This window comes from Schistocerca gregaria, chromosome 3, assembly GCF_023897955.1.
Source record: "Schistocerca gregaria isolate iqSchGreg1 chromosome 3, iqSchGreg1.2, whole genome shotgun sequence".
Taxonomy (NCBI): Eukaryota; Metazoa; Arthropoda; class Insecta; order Orthoptera; family Acrididae; genus Schistocerca; species Schistocerca gregaria.
The window spans coordinates 771,880,129-771,902,415 of record NC_064922.1 but is presented as its reverse complement, the minus strand read 5'-3'; the positions used below and the strand labels follow the sequence as shown (position 1 = coordinate 771,902,415).

Sequence of the window (22,287 nt, the reverse complement as noted above, 5' to 3'; positions counted from 1 at the left end):
GCAGTGGATCCTGCTGTAGTTTGGAATTCCTGTGTGATGATCTGGATAGATGTCTGCCTATTAGACATTATGTCCCTCTTCAACTGTCGGTGGTCTCGGTCAATCAACAGATGAGGTCGGCCTGTACACTTTTGTGCTGTACATTTCCCTTCATGTCCCACTTCACAATCACATTGGAAACAGTGGACTTAGGGATGTTTAGGAGTGTGGAAATCTCACCTACAGACGTATGATACAAGTGACACCCAATCACCTGACCATGTTCGAAGTCCGTGAGTTCTGCGGAGCGCCCCATTCTGCTCTATCACGATGTCTAATGACTGCTTAGGCCTGTGATATGGAGTACCTGGCAGTAGGTGGCAGCACAATGCACCTAATATGAAAAACGTATGTATTTGGATACTTTTGATCACACGGTGTACAATGCAGTGGTAATGTCATGCTTCTTTCTTTCCTATCCCACCAGAACATTGTTGTTGAGATAAAATGAAAGACAGAACTGCTGGTGCTGAATGCCTCTGGATAAAAATCTTTGAATTAGAAGCTGATTGTCTCATTTCAGTCCTTTTTGTGAGATGCATGTTGGATTGAGTATCATTGTTGCTCACAACACTTTGAAGAAGAAGTAAATACATCATATCTCTACCTCCCTTTCGTCAGAATGTTGCTGACCCCCCATATCCTCACGAATCTGCATCTGCATGATTTGGTTGTGTAAGGCTGGCTCTTGCCATGTCGCAAAGCCCTGCTAATGCTCTCGAAACCTCATCACATTGGGACATCATTGTTCCCTTAGTTAGATTGTCCAGTGGTTTAGCGATCAATGGCTGTGTAGAGAACTAAACAACAAGAAAATATAGCACATTAACACACAGCAGGGAGTTCACCATTACGTGGATGCTTTTATCCAGATACTTTACAACTGATACTGTTTCTAGTGATTTGTAGTTGGTGTCATAATAGAACAGTTGCTGACGCTTCAGCTATTTTAGATTCAAAAGTTAAATTTATCTACATTCAGCTCCAACTCCCACCAATCCTCAGTCGTCGGCAAATCACCATAGCCTATCAGTATCGCAACACTGCTGTAGACAGGACCATATTTCTATATATATATTCCGCAAAACCACTGAATAGTGCATAGTGTCGACTGTGACGTAGCAGTATTCTTGATTCTTTTCATTTCATTTCCACTCACATGCGTAAAGTCCGAGTAATAGTAAATGTCTTTGTGCCGTTACATATTCCCAACCACTTTTATAATTGCTACGGCAGACAGAGGCTTTTTTTAATGACCAAGGAAGCCTCACTACTGCACCTTCAGTATACATGGACTGCACAACAAAACTCAGACATGTAACACATGTAATTAATCGATATCAAATGATTCTCTGTTAATGTGTCCCTGTAACTGTACTAATAGTTTTCATTGTATTCCTATAACTGCTACCCTATAAATATGATGACACAATGATGTCAGTTTTCGTTGAATGCGTAATGTTTTGCGAGAAATATAGTCTTTCATCGATTGGGATATACCCTCATAATGCGATTCTGCAGCATCACAGAGCTTTTAACATTCACTATTAGTTTATATCTTTAACACTGATGCAGCTACTTTGCACAAACAAGCCACAATTGTGAGCTTGTAGGGGAGTAGGGAGGATTTAGGGTTTACTTATAGCACTGTTAATTTTTTTCACCCACAAACTGTTTAAGAGTGGTTTCGCTCTTCCAGCTATAGCAGTGGACAGTATGCATAAATGAAATGGTACTAATTTTTTGTTTTTAGGAAGAAACCTACGAGTGCTCAAACATTGGTCTGAGCTGTGATGTTGATTAGGTGCCAAGCAGACTGGATTTGCGACTGCTCACCTGCCACACACAAATCGACCTGTCTGTTCTTAGTGTTTGGGTTATTTCCCTTAAGAATCCAGTAAACGAATCTGAGCCTGAAAGGTATATGCATTCTATTTCAGCTTGTTCCAGACGCTTACTGCTAGATATCTTACAGCAATTAATGTTTCCAGTGACAGAGTAGAGGATTTATGATTCTATTATTGTGTAACAGTTCGTCCAAGTCAACTACTAGCTGCACCATATGATGACTCGCCTGCTTTATTTCTTCGTTGATTGTTCTCAGTGTCGACGTACTGCGTTGCTACCCTGGCTGAAAAATGGGTTGTGAAAGTGCAGCTACTGTCTACTTTAAATGATGTAGCTGACAGATGCACAGTAGCGTTTCACAGTCTTTTACTTTCACTGTTCACAGCCCCCAAATATTACACAGTTATATGGCCAGTGCACTATTGTTTAACTTTCGATAAACCTCATTAATAGTTTTCAGGGGAACATCCACACACTGCTACAAAAGTGTACTATTGAACATCTACGAGCAGTACAAGCCCTAACCACAAAGTTCACAGTTCTTGAAGAAAAGAAAGGTGCGAATGTAGCAGACACTGTCACTGTTTTTACACACGGCCTTATGGTTTAAAACTTGTTCCACAGTTAAATTGAAGCATTGTTGTTGTTCTAACCAACACAGGTTTGTTGTCTGCAACTTGGCCCTGGACTGACTGTCTCATGACAAAGAACTGGGCCCTTATATATCCTCACAATAATAGGTGCTGAAACTACATATTGTTCAAAGTTAAATTTACAGAACTTACAATTAAAACCTAACTCATTAAATTAACTGAATACACTGAAAAATTCGTACCTTTCAGTTTCTTCTATTGCAAGGTTTAGGCCAAATTATTTGTTTAAATCATGAAATTAACAAATATAAGTTATGCAAGCAATACTTTTGACGAAACTGAAAATTAATTTGGAATTAATTAAGGGCTGGTATTGCTAACATATTTGCGAAGAGAGCCAAATAAATACTTTAAGATTACTCGTATTTCGTCTTGCACATGTTTGTAATTAGTACAGAATTTATATTTGTTTATAAGTCAACAACATAATTTAAGTTACAAAACAATTACTGATTTCACCCTATAACAAAAGATACTAACAAGTAATAGTTAAAATAAATTAGAAAATTAATTACATACATAAAGCTAAGCACAAAATTAGATCTGGTGTTATATTCTTTAAAACTGAGGGTCAACCTTTCTCTATTATGAAAATACAGATTATTTTCACATATGTTAATGGTAATTAATTCAAAAATGGAAAGATGAAGTTTAAGGAGGTTGATGGCAAAACAAGAGGAGAAGTAAAAACCATTCCAGCCTGCTTCGTCACAACCACAGGCCTTCCCACCTGTTTGTAGCTGACTCTTATCACCTATGAACATCCTAAATCCAAAACAAATACACTGTAAACCACTGTATACGGAATGGTTGAGGGTACATCGCAGTGGTATTATCGACAATTCTTCTATTTCACTCTCATCCACTGATCTTGTAAAAACAATTATTGCTATATGCTTCCATACATAACCTAATCCACCCCTTTTACTCTCAGAGAAAAATGTAGTCGTTACCAGAGTCTCTTTTCCATTACATATTCGAATGAACAATGCCAAACTATATGATTCTAGTAGCATCCACATCATGCTTTTGCTTCAATGATCACACATGTAAAATGAACAGATATGAACTCACATGATTGGTAGAGCTTCTAACAATACCAACACTTGCAAGGTAGGTTAGAATTCAGATTAATAATGTTGCTCACGCAGCATATGTTCGCTTTACCAGGCAACAACAAAGTTATTGACTGTGGATGGTATCGTCAGAATGAAAATAAAGAGGTAACTGTAAAAAAGTCATTAATTTTGGCAGTTATCTTGAATGGATTCCCACGTAGATTTCGTCGAAATTGTTATGGCACATCTTGTTGATTCTAGGGTGCTTCCACTTACTTTAGCAATATTTGAAGACCTAACAAATACGTTTATCAGGAAATTCTTAATGGTCAAACAATCACAGATCAGAACAATGGTATGGTAGAAGTAATTTTTGACTTGGTGTTCACGATCCACATTTTTATTAAACTTCTTGTAAATTCACATGTACTTCTTCTTAATTGTCACATCATCAATAAAACAGTTTTGTATCAATCTTCATATATTTAATTTCCACTTTAACCAAACACAAGACTTGACTGTTCTTTTATAAAGCGAAATGACAACTTAACTTCTGCCAAAGTGAAACAAAGACTGCTCTGTTCGCATTCGCTCCAAAACGGTTACAAGTAAGTCAAAGATTATGACAGTCTCACAGAAATGAATAGACACAAGAACCATATCACTGTAATATATCGATACATCGGAGTACTTATACATTAATAAAACCAAATGTGTATTGTCACAAAAATATGTCTGTTACTTTGCAGAAAAGTAGTACAATATTACTTGTATCGAGAACTGGGGTTTCAGTGCTGTAATAGTCACGTAAATAGAGAACCATTACAAGCTGTTGAGTAAACGTTACTGTCCACCAGTACATGTCATTTAACCACAAACAGGTCCATACATGGTAAAGGCAGGATATAGCAGCTAACAATGTCCTCAAACTTGTAATGGAAATTAAGAATGTATTGTGAGGTACAATGGAGGGGCTCATTCAAATAGTGGAAAAAGCTGTAAAACAAACTGATATATATCATGTGACAGTTGATGGCTAAGTATGGTGCATTCTGTTTCAGCATTCCTGTCTCTGACAACAGCGGTGTTACTGAACTAATAATCATTGTGTTTTGCATTGCTACATTAAAATTAACACCTCGAGAGTCATCACTGAGCATATTCCTAAAGCATCAAAGTGTCATAATCAGTCATGGTCTGCAGAAAGTGGTATGTACTGCAGTGGAATGAGAATAGATGGGTGGTATTGTCTGGCATTGTGCGGGCAGTTGAGATGGAGATGTGGTGTTTGTCATTTCAGTCACTAAATCAACAAAAGTTCAATGCAAGATGGTATATCACCTCCAACAAGTTTTGAATGCAATAATGTGAATTCAAAGCACACAAAAACCAATTATTTTCTAAATAATGAGTTCAATTAAAACTGTAGTCTTTCATGCTATGTACAAGCATGTAGACTCATTCCTGATTTTGAAATGTAATTTGTGTATGGCAAAACTATCCATTCATCCTGTGCGACAATGTAAACAGATGGGTGTAGCAGCTTCAAACGTCTGTCAGGGCTATTTAAATAATTGATGTGGTGTTGGGTGCTCCCTGCCATCTTTTACAAATGTTCCATTAAAAATATAGCCTTCCACACCATATACACACCGCACTAATATTTTGAAATGTACTTCTCTATCGCTAACATTTAGCCACATTTTACACACAGGAGTATTGTTAGAAGCTCTCACAGTCACATTGTGTTCTGATGTTGTTTTCAGAAGATTTGATGGAGGTTTAATACTAGCTGCATCCTTTTCCACAGTTCTTGCATCTATATTCAGACAGATATTATCCAAAAAAAACGTACCCTTTGCAAGAAGCACGAACAAGCACTTGGAAAACCATACAGCATGTTCAACCGAAGGGTTGCTCATTTCATCCCAATATTTCAAACTTATACCACAATGGAAATGCATAGTTTCATCTCCATCACCGGCATAAAAGAATGCAGCTTCAGTTAGTTTGTCAGGACGCTGCTTAATAACTAAAGGCCAACCTTCAAAAGATGGCAGCCTCGCATCATATGTTCTATATTTAGGGCGAGCTAACCTAATCTCCCACACATCTCCCACTGCTGAAATGCAAAATGATGCTTATCCAGGAGGGTAGTAAATCCATTCTGCACAGGATACAGGTATCATACAAAAGAAACAGTTCAACCCACCACAGATATACTTTCTCAGATATGCCTCCCCAACAGCCTCCAACACCCACTATGTTACAGAGCGACCTGATTTCAAAGCTCCCATCCTATATGGCCTACTCTAAAGATTCAAGATGCTGACACTTCTGTTCACGTAATCATGATGTCACTTTTGGTTACACATTCTAAATTTGGTAGTAAGTCTAGTACAGTTGTAAAAATCTAGTACAGTGGTTCTATTTTACTGTGTGTGTGTGTGTGTGTGTGTGTGTGTGTGTGTGTGTGTCAGTTTCTGGCATGGGGCTCCCAGACTGTACCCCAGACCTAGCACTGGTGAATCCACCTTCAGACACGGTACTGCATATTGTGGATGGATTCACGTTCGAAACCTACACTGGACCTACCACTGGTGAATCCACCTTCATACATTGCCTTGGAAGAGTCTCAGGTGGATTCGCCTTTGACCCCTGCCCCAACCGTAATGCATGGTGGATCCATTTTCAAACCTTATCCTGGATGGAACATGTGGTTCCGCCTTTGAACCCTATCCCAAAGGTGATGTGTGATGTATCCACCTTCGAGCTGTATCCTGGTCATAATATGCTTTGGATCCATCTTAGAATCCAGGAATGTACCGTGGGGGGGCACTGCAAGACCTGTACACACTTACATACAGGAAAATAGCGCAATTGTTCTAGGTGTTTACATATGTACTGCTTTTACAAGCAAATTTGGAAAATGTGACCAGAAGTGACATTATGGTCACTTGAGCAGAAGTGTCGGCATCTTGGTCGTATAGAGTAGGCTATATATAAAGGGAGCTTTGAAATAGGTCGCTCTGTAATGTGGTGTATGTATGAGGGTGTTGGGAAGGTATATCTGAGAAAGTGAATGTGTGGGGGGTTGAACTGTTTCTTTTATATGATACTTATAACCTGAGCAGAATGGATATCTCCTGAATCAGCATCATTATGCCGTTCCACATATATGTGAAGCTGCCATTTTTCAAAGATTGGTCTTTAGCTATTAAGCAACATCCTGACAAACTAAAGCCTAGTTTACGCGACTACATTGGGTTGCGCCACTCATTGCGTGAAGTGAGTTGCACGCAAGTGGTTTCATATATGACTGTAGACATGGCGACACCAGTATACACTTTAGTTTCGTCTTTTTGTGGATCCCTGGGTCGCGTCTGAAATGAAAGTTATGGCAGCTGCACGTCACGCGAATTGTGATGGAGTTAAATCTTATTATGTGGAATCGCTGCATGAGAAAAAAAAATAAGAAACGTGTTTTGATTCGTCACTGGATGAAGAAAAGACATCAGCTTGGTTTCTCAGCATCCCTGCTGAAATGATTTATAACGGAAGAGCCAAGAAGTTCTTTTAATTTTCTTAGAATCTCACCAGGACTGTACATGTTCCTTCTAAATAGAGTTCATTATGCAATAATGAATAAAGGTACTGTGATGCATGAAGCACTCTCGCCAGAACTGAAATTACATATAATATTTAGTGCATTAAAAGCGAGAACACTCGGCATGCTATAAGATAAGGTTTTTGTTGGTTATGACGTTATTTCATTAACACGAAGTATTAACATTAGCAACAATAATTATTCAAAGCAGGTCGCATTAAAAAGAGAATAGTTTGCTAACTACTCTCTTGAAGACAGATCTGTGCAGTGCCAATATTTCAAAATTCTAACATATGTGAATGGGGAGAACTGCATATCCGTTTTAAATAGATGCATATTGAATAAAGAATGCAGCTTCTTGAATTTGTTTAGCATTCCCTCGTGTCGACAATATTCCTTAACAAAGAGTTGCCAAACTCGAACGATGGGTTTTAGTCTTCTGGACGAGAGCATTGCCACAGCTAGAATCACATTTGCTTATATTTTTCTTAATTCAGTTGTATATGTGCTCCCAACTCAATAAATTTTGCCCTGCAGCTCAGATATTGTCAAACCATCTATGTTATGATCGCATATGATGGTCTTAGTGACAGCAGTATGTTGCTTACTTTTGTAATTGGCATCACTGAAATCCCACAAATAACTATGCAAAGCATAGATATCCAAAAACCGAACGTTATTCTCCATTCCCCACTTCATATTTCATTTTGTCTACACTCTACGAGCACATATAATTTCAGTTTGTCTACACTCTATGAATATACATAACCTCAAAACCAATCCCCAGCTTCTTGAATTTGTTTAGCCTTCCCTCCTGTCAACAATATTCCTTAACAAAGAGAAGTTTGCGGTAGTGTTCTCACTTCCGGCGCATGGGGCCCCGGGTTCGATTCCCGGCGGGGTCAGGGATTTTATCTGCCTCGTGATGAGTGGGTGTTTCATCATCATTTCACATCATTGATTCGCAAGTAGCCGAAGTGGCGTCAACTAAAAAGGTCTTGCAATACAGCGGCCGAACTTCCCCTGCATGTGGCCTCCCGGCTAACAATGCCATACGATCATATCATTTCATACCTCAAAACTTACACAACTAGTGTCGCCAAAGTTGGAAAACGCCGAAAGTGTTTACTTTGACCAATGACTTGCGAAACGCGCGGCGCGCATGTGTAGTGGCCAGTAGCGCAGTTGCCTGCAACTAGTGTCATCATGTAAACTAGGCTTAAGTGTGTAGCTGGACTCTTTTATACCAGCAATGGGGATGAAACCATTTGTTTCTATTGTGGTGAAAGGTAGAAATATTGGGGTGGAACGAGCAACCAATGGGCTGAACATGTTGTGTGGTTTCCCAAATGTTTGTTTGTGATTCTTGCAAATGGTAAGAATCTTGTGAATAACATGTCAGAATATAGGTGCAAGAATTGCTGCAGAGGATGTAGCTAATATTAAACCTCCATCAGATCTTTCTGAAAGCAACATCAGAACACCATGTGAGTGTGAGAGCTCCTGACAGTATCCACCAGTGTGAAATTTGACTCTAGGAAGAAATGGGAATACTATTCTATTAAATTCCTTGTGTTCTATGTGTCACAGATCTGTTTTAAGCTACAATAAGAGCATTATTTAATAAAGCAACGATATTGTAACCGATATTACTATTTTATTTTCTGTTTCTTATACATCATTGATATACATTTAAAAAAAGCATTCTGTCGATGTATCTAGTCTTGCATGCTGTTAAAAAACGTTTCATCCCCAACAGAGCTAGTAGTGACTAGATTGTGTATTGGGATGTATTACAGGCATCTGGTCATGTCGTTGAGTGTTGTGTGTCATATGTATGTATTCTAGAGATATTGTACCATTTTCTATGATCAGGAGCAGGAGAAATATTAAGAGAAATTGGTGTAGATGCATTGGAACTATGATATCCATCTAAAGCAGAACTATGTGACAATATTTCACAAATATTATTTTTTGTGTGCTTAGAATTCCGCATTATTGCATTCAAAACCTGTTGGAGGTGGTATACTATTTCGCATTAAATGTTCATTGCTCTTAGTATGAGTGAGTGACTGAAATGGCAAACAATACATCTCCATGTCAATGCTCCCACTATCTTAAGCAAGACTATACCACACATCTACTCTCACTCCACTGCAATACACACCTCTTCCTGCAAACCACATATGGTCACGACACTTTGATACTTTAGAAACATGTTCCACAATGACTCTCAAGCTATTAATTTTAATGTAGCAACACCAAATACAATGAGTACTGATGCACTAACACTGCTGCGGTCAAAGACAAAAATGCCAAGACAGAATGTGCCTACCTAGCCAGCAACTTCCCTTGATGTATGTCTGTTTGTCACAAATATTCCTCCACTCTATTTGAATGAGACCCACCATTGTACTTCACCACATATTCTCAGTTTCCAGATGTAAATCATATCTGCATGTCACCTAACATTATAACTGGGGCCAATGTGTAAGTACTGTTGGGTCTGTTTCAAAAAACACAAAATTAGTACCACTACACATATACACACTGCCCACTGCTCCAGTTGGAATGCAATTTCATGGTCAGCCTTCGCTCTAACAGTGCATGGAGGAAAAAAAATTAACAGAGCTGTGTGTGATTAGTCGAGAGGTATTAGGCGCTGCAGTCGTGGACTGTGCGGCTGGTCCCGGCAGAGGTTTCAGTCTTCCTTCAGGATAATTTAGGTTAAGTAGTGTGTAAGCTTAGGGACTGATGACTTTAGCAGTTAAGTGCCATAAGATTTAACACACATTTGAACATTTTTTTTAAACATTAAAGCCCGACACTTTCATTTAGCTCTGAAATGTGCTTGGTTCTGCAAAGCAGTGTAAATGGTTCAATATATAATGTGTGTTGGGAGCTATGTGATGCTGTCAGAATGGCATTGCGTAGGTGTATGCCAACTGAAAAAAAAAACTGTATTTGTCGCAATATGCTATGCATTCAACAAAGACTCTGATACCGTTGTATCATCGTGTTTCTAGTGTAGCAATCAAAGGAATACAACAAAGGTTATTAGAACCCATACAGGAACATATTTATAGACAATCATTTGATATGGATGAATTATGTGTGTTATGCGCCTGAATATCTATGTGCAATTCTTGTATAGTAAAGGTGTAGCAGTGAGGCTTCCTTGATCATTAAAAAACCTATATATGCTGTAGCAATCATAACAGCAATTGGGAATATAGAGAGGCGTACTGACAATTATTTTTATTCGATCACTACGCATGTGAGAGGAACAGGAACGAAAAAATCAATGATATTGCTACACCATAGTCGACACCATGCACTATGCAATGGTTTGCAGAATTCGTATTTAAATACATGCTCCTGTCTATATCAGTGTTGTGACACCAATAGACTACAACGATTTTCAGAGGACTGAGAATTGGCAGGAGCTGGAGCTGAATGTTGATAAATGTAACTATTGAATCTAAAATAGCCAAAAAGATCTGCTGCTGTTCTATTATACTATTGACGACAAATCACTGGAAACAGTACCATTCGTAAAAAATCTGGACATAAACATGCAAATGCTGGTGAATTTCCTCCTGTGCCTTAATGTGCTATTTTCTCGCATTGTGATAGCTCTCTACAAAGCCAGTAGAGGGCTGGGCAGCCTTCTGACTAATGGAACATTGCTGTCGCAATGAGGCGAGGTTTAGAGGATATGTGACTTTGCTGTGAATATCTAGATCCAGTCTCACTCATCAAAATCAGGTAGATGCAGGTGCCAAAAATCGAATACTGGACTATTCATGAGAATATGAAGAGGGGAGGGGTAAGTGATACCGAGACAAATAGGATATAAAGATGTTATCCCTTTACTGCTTCTTGTAAATGTAGTGAGCAAACATATTACTCCCTCCCACATAAGTCTTGTGAAGTGAGTATTAGAGGCTAATAGGGAATTTTTTATCCAGGTACAGTCAGCAGCAGGTGTTCTATTTATTTTCTTGTCATAAAGAAAGAAAGGTGATAATACTGCCAAATTGTCCATGTACATATCGACAGACGAAACTTTTTTGTGAAAGAATTGTTAAAGGTGAGAATATGGGGGGAAACCGATGTCATTAATGAATGATCAACCCTAGTATATTAAAGTTGGTTGGTGGCCCCCACCTGCTATTAAACAGCGCCTTGAAGGTATCGAATAAGTCCTTTAAATGGTGCTTATGGAATAAATGTGGCTGGACAAATTGCCCGAAGAAGTTTGTAACATCAAGCTAAACTGACAAAGGCTTTCAAGGTTCTTTTCGGCGACTTCTGGAAGAAAATGTTAAACACCACCAACACAAAGATGAGTTGTAATTTAGCATTTTCTTCCAACTACTTCACCATGGAATACAATTGCGTTATCTCGACAATTATTACCTATCCTCTGTGCAGTTGCAGTACAATAAATAAAGTGCAAGAAATTTCGTGTGTGACTGAGAAGACTTAGTGTATAGTGCACATTTTCCCGTGAGTTATTCCCATCCTTAAATGGATAAACAAAATTTTATAGGTAGAGTAAACAATAAAAAGAGAGGGACAGTGAATACACATTACCCTGACCGACAGACACATTCTTTCCGTGCCGAATTCATGAATGGTTTTAGTTGCAGACGAAAAACAGTTTGACGACTCCTAGGAGTGATGTAGGGTATATCTGATTGCTACAACAGCGAAACTTAAAACGAGGCGAGAGCCATCTGCCGGATTTTGAACACTGATGCATACATCGACAAGCATTCGGTTGGAACGACGGAAAAAATACTAGATTCCTAAAACCATAACTGAACGTGAATTTTCGTAAAACTAATGAAAGAACATACCTCTGGAAATGTATACAGGGTTTCAGGATAGATGCAGATTCACATATACAGTCTCCCTGAATATCTAGCTGGGGGAGGGGATACTGCGATTACAGTAATTTTTTTTTCGTGGTACACACAGTAGTATCTCGTAGAGCCTTGACTGCAGCTGGACAGAGGTGTGTGTCTTCTCGAAGATGAAGGGACAGAGAAGAGCTCGGCGAACAATTGGTGGCGATGTGGTCTGTTGTCCTCATCAATATTTGGTGCCTAGAAATCCTGCTTTTCCGATCACTAGACAATAAATCAAGCAAATTGTATTAATGAACTTTTATTACAGTAAGATAATTGACAGTACTTAACGTTGAGAATTCAAACTGATGTGTTGCAAGCAATGGCCAACAGACCACATAAGAAAATCGCTCAGTATTTGCAATTCCTAATACTAGTGAAATAATACAGTTCCTAAGTCGCTGCTGCAGAGCTCGTAGAACGGCTAGTTTTCAACTGGGCTGTGACCAGGCGGCTTTTCCCCCTTTATTGTAATTTCATGCTCCTCCCCCATATGGGCAGGGGAGGGCTGCAGCGGCACAATCCGCCATTTCAGCCGAGTCGCATTACAAAAGAATAAAAATGAGAACTGATACATAAAAAAGGGCCGAAAAGGGGGGAAATAAAAGCACTGTATATGGAGACAATGTATGTTAAAATATACACTAACACAGGGACGTACATAGGGGAGCAGTTAAAAAGTCTATATAAAGTTCAAATGACAAAGTTGGCGATTTGGGCCACTTAAAATACGCTGGAGTCACACACACAAGTTAAAAGTCAGTCACAATACAAAAACACACAGAGTGAGAGACACTTAAAAAAAGAAACCTGCAAGTGATGGTGCACGCATGAAGAATAAAAACATAAAAACCGCCGGTAGGGACCTGCCCCGAGGGATGGGAGGCCTGAGGCATGAATAGGACAGGAGAGTGAAGGTGTAGTAGGGACGGGGGAGGGGGGAGGTCAGGCGGCGTGGCCTTATTGCTGTCTGTGTCGTCCTAGAGAAGGGTTGGTCAGCTTACAATTGGCTGACGTTTTCTTCACAACCCTCTGTTCCAAAGTTCCTGACCGGCGTGCTGGCGCTTGACTTTACGCTGGAACACGGTCAGTCCCAGTCCAATGCACAAAGCACCTCTGTCTTTAGACCCGCCGCATGCAGGGTTGAGCGGGGGCAATGCTCCTGCAAGTGACCATTGATTGAGCGTCTCATTACATGCAGGTGCTGTGGCACCTGTGGCGCACTGAAGAGACTGTGTTCCACGCTACAATAGGGATTACTGTGTAGACTATGGAAATTTATTGCTTTTTACATATTTTTAAGGGGTCATGGTATTGTGCTATATTTGTTTGAATACAGCCGCTGTAATTATTCCAATACTAGGCCTGGTAGTTATCTTGTGGCAGTACTAATATGTGAGCGTGAGTAATAGTTCGATGCATTAGGTGGCCATAGAAACACGACTCAGCCAGTCTATTGCAGGCTTCATGAGTAGATCATATACATTTCGCTGCAAAAGCGTTCCAATCCTTTTTTTTTTTTTTACAGCTCTGTTAAGATCTTATAGCTTCATAGGAGCAGGAAGTTATGTCACACACTAAAATTGTGTGGGGATAAGTTCGTTTTAACAAAATGTAGGGTTGTTGTGTATGTCTCATTGTTATTTGCTCTCCTGAAAAAAAGTGTCTACCTGTGGAGAAAATCGACAAAATTTGTAAGAACTATAAATAGTGTCATATATTGGTGCGCTCAGAGGGTATGCAGTATGGCGTTAGTCGCTACACATTTAAAGTTCTATGTTTAAGTACATCTTCCTGAAAATGTAGGTATTTTGTGGAATACTGAGGGAAAATAAACAAAGCTCTAACGAATTGTCTGAAAACCATAAATAGTGTCCTTTGTTGGTGAGTTTGTGAAACATTTGAAGCTGTTTATTTTTCGATGTGTTTTCTAAAAGTCGATAAAATAGCAGTGAAACCCTTATTTATGTACTTTAAAAAATAAGTAAAATTAGTCTTGAACCCTATATTTACAAGAATCTTCTTAAAACTGAGGAAAAATAGTAACGAAACACATACAGGTTATTTCAAAAATGACCAGTATATTTGAAACGGCAATAAAAACTAAACGAGCAGTGATAGAAATACACCATTTGTTGCAATATGCTTGGGACAACAGTACATTTTCAGGCGGACAAACTTTCGAAATTACAGTAGTTACAATTTTCAACAACAGATGGCGCTGCAAGGGATGTGAAAGATATAGAAGACAACGCAGTCTGTGGGTGCGCCATTCTGTACGTCGTCTTTCTGCTGTAAGCGTGTGCTGTTCACAACGTGCAAGTGTGCTGTGGACAACATGGTTTATTACTTAGAACAGAGGATTTTTCTGGTGTTGGAATTCCACTGCCTAGAATACCGTGTTGTTGCAACAAGACGAAGTTTTCAACGGAGGTTTAATGTAACCAAAGGACCGAAAAGCGAGACAATAAAGGAGCTGTTTGAAAAATTTCAACGGACTGGGAACGGGATGGATGAACGTGCTGGAAAGGTAGGGCGACCGCGTACGTCAACCACAGAGGGCAACGCGCAGCTAGTGCAGCAGGTGATCCAACAGCGGCCTCGGGTTTCCGTTTGCCATGTTGCAGCTGCGGTCCAAATGACGCCAACGTCCACTTATCGTCTCATGCGCCAGAGTTTAACCCTCTGTCCATACAAAATTCAAACGCGGCAACCCCTCAGCGCCGCTACCATTGCTGCACGAGAGACATTCGGTAACGATATAGTGCACAGGATTGATGACGGCGAAATGCATGTGGACAGCATTTGGTTTACTGACGAAGCTTATTTTTACCTGGATGGCTTCGTCAATAAACAGAACTGGCGCATATGAGGAACCAAAAAGCCCCATGTTGCAGTCCCATCGTCCCTGCATCCTCAAAAAGTACTGGTCTGGGCAGCCATTTCTTCCAAAGGAATCATTGGCCCATTTTTCAGATCCGAAACGATTACTGCATCACAATATCTGGAAGTTCTTCGTGAATTTGTGGCGGTACAAACTGCCTTAGACGACACTGCGAACACCTCGTGGTTTATGCAAGATGGTGCCCGGCCACATCGCACGGCCGACGTCTTTAATTTCCTGAATGAATATTTCGATGATCGTGTGATTGCTTTGGGCTATCCGAAACATACAGGAGGCGGCGTGGATTGGCCTCCCTATTCGCCAGACATGAACCCCTGTGAATTCTTTCTGTGGGGACACTTGAAAGACCAGGTGTACCGCCAGAATCCAGAAACAATAGAACAGCTGAAGCAGTACATCTCATCTGCATGTGAAGCCATTCCGCCAGACACGTTGTCAAAGATTTCGGGTAATTTCATTCAGAGACTGCGCCATATTATTGCTACGCATGGTGGATATGTGGAAAATATCGTACTATAGAGTTTCCCAGACCGCAGCGCCATCTGTTGTTGAAAATTGTAACTACTGTAATTTCGAAAGTTTGTCCGCCTGAAAATGTAGTGTTGTCCCAAGCATATTGCAACAAACGGTGTATTTCTATCGCTGCTCGTTTAGTTTTTATTTCCGTTTCAAATATACCGGTCATTTTTGAAACACCCTGTATTTACAAATAACTTCTTAAAAAGTGGGGCTAATAAGTCAAATAGCTATAAAATATATATCATCTTTAAAAAAATAGGTAAAAATTAGCCACGAAACCGCATAGTATAATATCTTGCAGAAAATAACTTGGGTACCAAACAATCATGCAAGCCAGGCAAGAACACTTTGTGCTATCCTATGCTGGAAATTTGCAACATCGTACGAATTTACGACTACTACTCGTGATGACTGGGTGTTGTGTGATGTCCTTAGGTTAGTTAGGTTTAAGTAGTTCTAAATTCTATGGGACTGATGACCTCAGATGTGAAGTCCCAATAGTGCTCAGAGCCATTTGAACCATTTCACAACTGCCCCTGCTGTTGCTTCAGTGAGATCCATATTAAGAATTACAATGTGGGGGACGCTGAGGAGCAGTGGGTGCGATGGTGGTGATGGGAAAACGACCAACAGCACTACAATGGGGGTGTCTTGTTTTTTCAAGTCTTAACTTAATAAAAACTTTGAGGTTCGCCGATGACATTGTAATTCTGTCAGAGACAGCAAAGGACTTGGAAGAGCTGTTGAACGGAATGGACAGTGTCTTGAAAGGAGGATATAAGATGGACATCAACAAAAGCAAAACGAGGATAATGGAATGTAGTCGAATTAAGTCGGGTGATGCTGAGGGAATTAGATTAGGAAATGAGACACTTCATTAGTAAAGGAGTTTTGCTATTTGGGGAGCAAAATAACTGATGATGGTCGAAGTAGAGAGGATATAAAATGTAGACTGGCAATGGCAAGGAAAGCGTTTCTGAAGAAGAGAAATTTGTTAACATCGAGTATAGATTTAAGTGTCAGGAAGTCTTTTCTGAAAGTATTTGTATGGAGTGAAGCCGTGTATGGAAGTGAAACATGGACGATAAATCGTTTGGACAAGAAGAGAATAAAAGCTTTCGAAATGTGGTGCTACAGAAGAATGCTGAAGATTAGATGGGTAGATCACATAACTAATGAGGAAGTGTTGAATAGGATTGGGGAGAAGAGAAGTTTGTGGCACAACTTAACCAGCAGAAGGGATCGGTTGGTAGGACATGTTCTGAGGCATCAAGGGATCACCAATTTAGTAATGGAGGGCAGCATGGAGGGTAAAAATCGTAGAGGGAGACCAAGAGATGAATACACTAAGCAGATTCAGAAGGATGTAGGTTGCAGTAGGTACTGGGAGATGAAGAAGCTTGCACAGGATAGAGTAGCATGGAGAGCTGCATGAAACCAGTCTCAGGACTGAAGACCACAACAACAACAACTTACCATAATTAAAAAGTGATAGTTATAGGCAAAAGCATGGAACACTTTGGTAAACATGATAGCACTAGGCGACCATCTTGCCCATAAATTATGGTAATCGCCATGACAGGTTTGGTCCATTAATTGTAGCATGAATAAACAAAACATGAGCCCATGTGAGCGGTTTGCTTGCATTCGGTTCATAAAATTGGTTAGCGCAACTGGGTGGTTTGTTTCATTAAGAAATCATAAGATTGTCCCGAAACTGGTACATGCTCACTACGACTGTGTCCTGTGCGGAGGGAATTGGGTCGTTGTTGTGGTGCAAAAACAGAGATTCTCGCAAAGCATCATCTTGAAAGACTCTCATAAACTTATCAGAAATTTCAGAAGTTAGCTCCTGTAACTGTTTGTCCTTTATGAGCGTAATCTGTTAGCCAACATCCCAACGCAATCCCTTGAAACACTCAGCGTCACCTTGCTTATTGGCGGTTGGGTTTTTGTGCTATTCCGGTGGCTATAAATCGACATGCTTCCTCAGCTTGCGTTGCTTCTTTTCCCTGGGTTCATAGGAAAGATATTTACATGTTCATGATGATTATGAAGCTAAAGAAGTAATTGTACCGACCTAATGCAGTTGCAATATATACTCTTTTGCCTCGGTTAAGCAAGTGTTTTTTTTTTTTTTTTTTTTTTTTTTTTATAGATGGGAACAGTTGTGGAATAGCATTGTTCAGAGTGTCGTGCAAGATACTAAAAACCAATCTGTAGCTGATTTTGCAATTTTTGCAATATCGACTGAAATCTGACACACCATACTTCAAGCACCACAGCCTCAAGTTCTTTTATGATTCTCATTTCTTCACAGAGGGATGAATTGCTTCTTTGTTATTCATCATTCAGATTCATCTGGACGCATCTGCACCACATAATCGTTGTGTCATATGATGGCGCTCTGTTGCTGTATACATACACTGACACAGCAAGTAGTGTTGCAACATTTATCCCTCTCAGTTGTAGAAAACGCATTACAGTACTTCATCAATGGGCTACGCCATTTTGTTTTGATTTTTCTAGCAGCACACTAGTAATTAGGTACGTGGTGCGTTCAATAAGTAACGTAATACATTTTTCTGAAAGCTGGTAGATTTTATGCAGAATTTCTGTATGCCATATTATTCCCTACTCTTTTACTACAAAATCGTATGTTTCAACATAATATCTGTTAAATGCGACACACCTTTACCACATTACTGGGAGGGCCTGTATGCCCACATGGTACCACTCTACTGGTCAATGTCAGAACCATCGTCTACTGGATCAATAACCTTTCCATCATCCACAAATTGCATCCAAAGGAGTGAATCCTTCATTGGGCCAAATAGATGGAAGCCGGAAGGTGCGACATGCAAGCTGTAGGGTGGATGAGGAAAAGCAGTCCAATTTTGTGAGCTGCTCTCAGGTGAACAGACGTGTGTGAGGCCTTTTATTGTCATGGAGATGGAGAAGTTCATTTCATTTTTGTGGCAATGAACACACCGAAGTCGTTTTTTTTTTTTTTTCAATTTTCCTGAGATTAGCGCAAAACACTTCCCACTTGATCGTTGCTCCATGTAGGAGGACATCAAACAGATTAGCCGCTTCGGAGTCCCAGAAGACTGTCACCATAATTTTACTGACTGAGGGTGCAGCTTTGCACTTCTTTTGAAGCAAGGTCAGTGGTGACACTCCGTGGATGGCCGTTTTGTTTTCAGTTCGAAGTGGTTAACCTATGTTCACTGCGTGTGACGATGTTCGACAAAAAGTTGCCACGATCAGCCTTTTACAATTCCGCGCAAATGGTCCTTCTTTGCTCTTTATGCTCGTCTGTTAGCTGGCGAGGAACCCGGCAGACACACGCCTTTGAGAACCCCAACTAGTGGACGAGGGTGTCTGCGCTATCAACAGAGACCTCCAGTTGAGCAGCGAGGTGTTTGATCACCTCGAATGAGAGTATCTGCACATTCTAACTTTGCAGCAATCACAGATGTGTGCTGCCGGCCGATTCGCGTGAGATCTATCTGACAGATGTCTCCCCTAATGGTTCAACCTGCTTCTATCCCCTGCCAAGTGTCCGTGAACATGCAGCGAGCGCCTGTGAATACCTATGGTTTTCCGCCGAAAGAAACTCCATGACAGCTCTCTGCACGGTACGCACCTTCGTTACAGACGCCATTTTGAAGGCTACGATAGCGCCGCCTCCTACTGGAACTTCAGGAAACAACATATTTTAGCGGGAATATTCCACGATGTCCCACATCATCATCATCATCATTATCATCATCATTTAAGACTGATTATGCCTTTCAGCGTTCAGTCTGGAGCATAGCCCCCCTTATAAAATTCCTCCATGATCCCCTATTCAGTGCTAACATTGGTGCATTTTCTGATGTTAAACCTATTACATCAAAATCATTCTTAACCGAATCCAGGTACCTTCTCCTTGGTCTGCCCCGACTCCTCCTACCCTCTACTGCTGAACCCAAGAGTCTCTTGGGTAACCTTGATTCTCCCATGCGTGTAACATGACCCCACCATCTAAGCCTGTTCGCCCTGACTGCTACATCTATAGAGTTCATTCCCAGTTTTTCTTTGATTTCCTCATTGTGGGCACCCTCCTGCCATTGTTCCCATCTACTAGTACCTGCAGTCACCCTAGCTACTTTCATATCCGTAACCTCAACCTTATTGATAAGGTAACCTGAGTCCACCCAGCTTTTGCTCCCATACAACAAAGTTGGTCGAAAGATTGAACGGTGCACAGATAACTTAGTCTTGGTACTGACTTCCTTCTTGCAGAAGACAGTAGATCGTAGCTGAGCGCTCACTGCATTAGCTTTGCTACACCTCGCTTCCAGTTCTTTCACTATGTTGCCATCCTGTGAGAATATGCATACTAAGTACTTGAAACCATCCACCTGTTCTAACTTTGTTCCTTCTATTTGGCACTCAATCCGTTTATATCTCTTTCCCAATGAGATTACTGTCGTTTTGCAGATGCTAATCTTCATACCATAGTCCTTACATTTCTGATCTAGCTCTGAAATATTACTTTGCAAACTTTCAATCGAATCTGCCATAACAACTAAGTCATCCGCATATGCAAGACTGCTTATTTTGTGTTCACATATTTTAATCTCACCCAGCCAGTCTATTGTTTTCAACATATGACCCATAAATAATATGAACAACAGTGGAGACAGGTTGCAGCCTTGTCTTACCCTTGAAACTACTCTGAACCATGAACTCAATTTACCGTCAACTCTAATTGCTGCCTGGCTATCCATGTAAAGACCTTTAATTGCTTGCAAAAGTTTGCCTCCTATTCCATAATCTCGTAGAACAGACAATAACTTCCTCCTAGGAACCCGGTCATATGCATTTTCTAGATCTATAAAGCATAGATGCAATTCCCTGTTCCACTCATAACACTTCTCCATTATTTGCCGTAAGCTAAAGATCTGGTCCTGTCAACCTCTAAGAGGCCTAAACCTACACTGATTTTCATCTAATTGGTTCTCAACTAATACTCGCACTTTCCTTTCAACAATACCTGAGAAGATTTTACCCACAACGCTGATTAAAGAGATAGCTCTGTAGTTGTTACAATCTTTTCTGTTTCCATGTTTAAAGATTGGTGTGATTACTGCTTTTGTCCAGTCTGATGGAACCCGTCCCGACTCCCAGGCCATTTCAATTATCCTGTGTAGCCATTTAAGACCTGACATTCCACTGTATTTGATGAGTTCCGACTTAATTTCATCCACCCCAGCTGCTTTATTGCACTGCAATCTATTGACCATTTTCTCCACTTCCTCAAATGTGATCCTATTTCCATCATCATTCCTATCCCATTTTACCTCAAAATCTGAAACATTACTGATCGCATTTTCACCTACATTGAGCAACTCTTCAAAATATTCCCTCAATCTGCCCAAGGCATCCACAGGATTCGACAGCAGTTTTCCTGACCTGTCCAAAATACTTGTCATTTCCTTCTTACCTCCCTTTCGAAGACTGCTAGTTACACTCCAGAATGGTTTTCCAGCAGCTTGACTCATAATCTCCAACCTGTTTCCAAAGTCTTTCCAAGATTTCTTCTTGGATGCTGCAATTATCTGTTTGGCTTTGTTTCTTTCTTCAACATAACTTTGTCTGTCTACCTAAGTTCTAGTATGTGGCCATTTTTGACACGCCTTCTTTTTCCTTTTACAGGCTGCCTTGACTGTGTCATTCCACCAAGCTGTTTGCTTCATCCCACTTTTACACACTACTGTTCCAAGACATTCTGTAGCCACTTCTAGTACTGTGACCCTGTACCTTGTCCATTCCTTTTCCAATGGCTGTAATTGACTACATTCAACTAACTGGTACCTTTCTGAGATCGCTGTTATGTACTGATTTCCTTATCCTGAAGTTTCTCCACGCTTATCCTCCTACATATGGACCTGACCTCCTGCACTTTTGGCCTCACAATCCCAATTTCACTGCAGATTAAATAATGATCAGTGTCATCAAAGAATCCCCTGAATACATGTGTGTCCCTCACAGCCTTCCTGAATTCCTGATCTGTTATTATATAGTCAATGACAGATCTGGTTCCCCTGCCTTCCCAAGTATACCGGTGAATGTTCTTATGTTTAAAAAAAGGAGTTTGTAATTACTAAGCCCATACTGGCACAGAAATCCAAGAGTTCTTTCCCGTTCCACAACAAATACCGCATTTTTCCAATGGGATTTGTCCCAGTAAAAAAAGTAGTGCATTATTATTGAACGCCCGCTGTAACTTTATTTTTCGAGATGTAATTAAAACTGTATGACACCACCTTGTATTTTCTCCAAAGGTTGGTTTCCTGTTATCTGTGTCTCCATAGTCATGAGTACTTCTAAAGCTACACATTTCTCTCCTAATCATTCCTGCTTTACCATTTTTCTCTTGTCAGTCTCATATTTTAGATGTCCATATTCCATTTACATGCTCTGTGTGCAATGTTTTTATATTTTCTCCTTTTGCCAAGTCTTTCAATACACCCAAATTTGTACAAGGTTTGTTACAGGGATTTGTTTCATTGCATCATTGTTGCTCTGCTTCCTTCAGTGTACCATATCTCAAAGTTACCCATTCGTATCCATTTGTGCTCCCTATTTCAGTCAGTAGTTGCCCCCTTTGAAAATCACAGCAACCCCGGACTCTTCAACTTGCGCTCACATATCTGTGGTCTTTTACCTTTCTGCTGCTTCTTCAGCTTTA

At 40.2% G+C, this 22,287-nt stretch overlaps 1 protein-coding gene across 1 annotated transcript in view; it reads left to right on the top strand.

Moving 5' to 3' along the window:
* LOC126354286 (26S proteasome non-ATPase regulatory subunit 6-like) overlaps positions 1-22,287 on the top strand; it is a 157,773-nt gene that overhangs the window by 37,893 nt on the left and 97,593 nt on the right. The window lies entirely within an intron of this gene.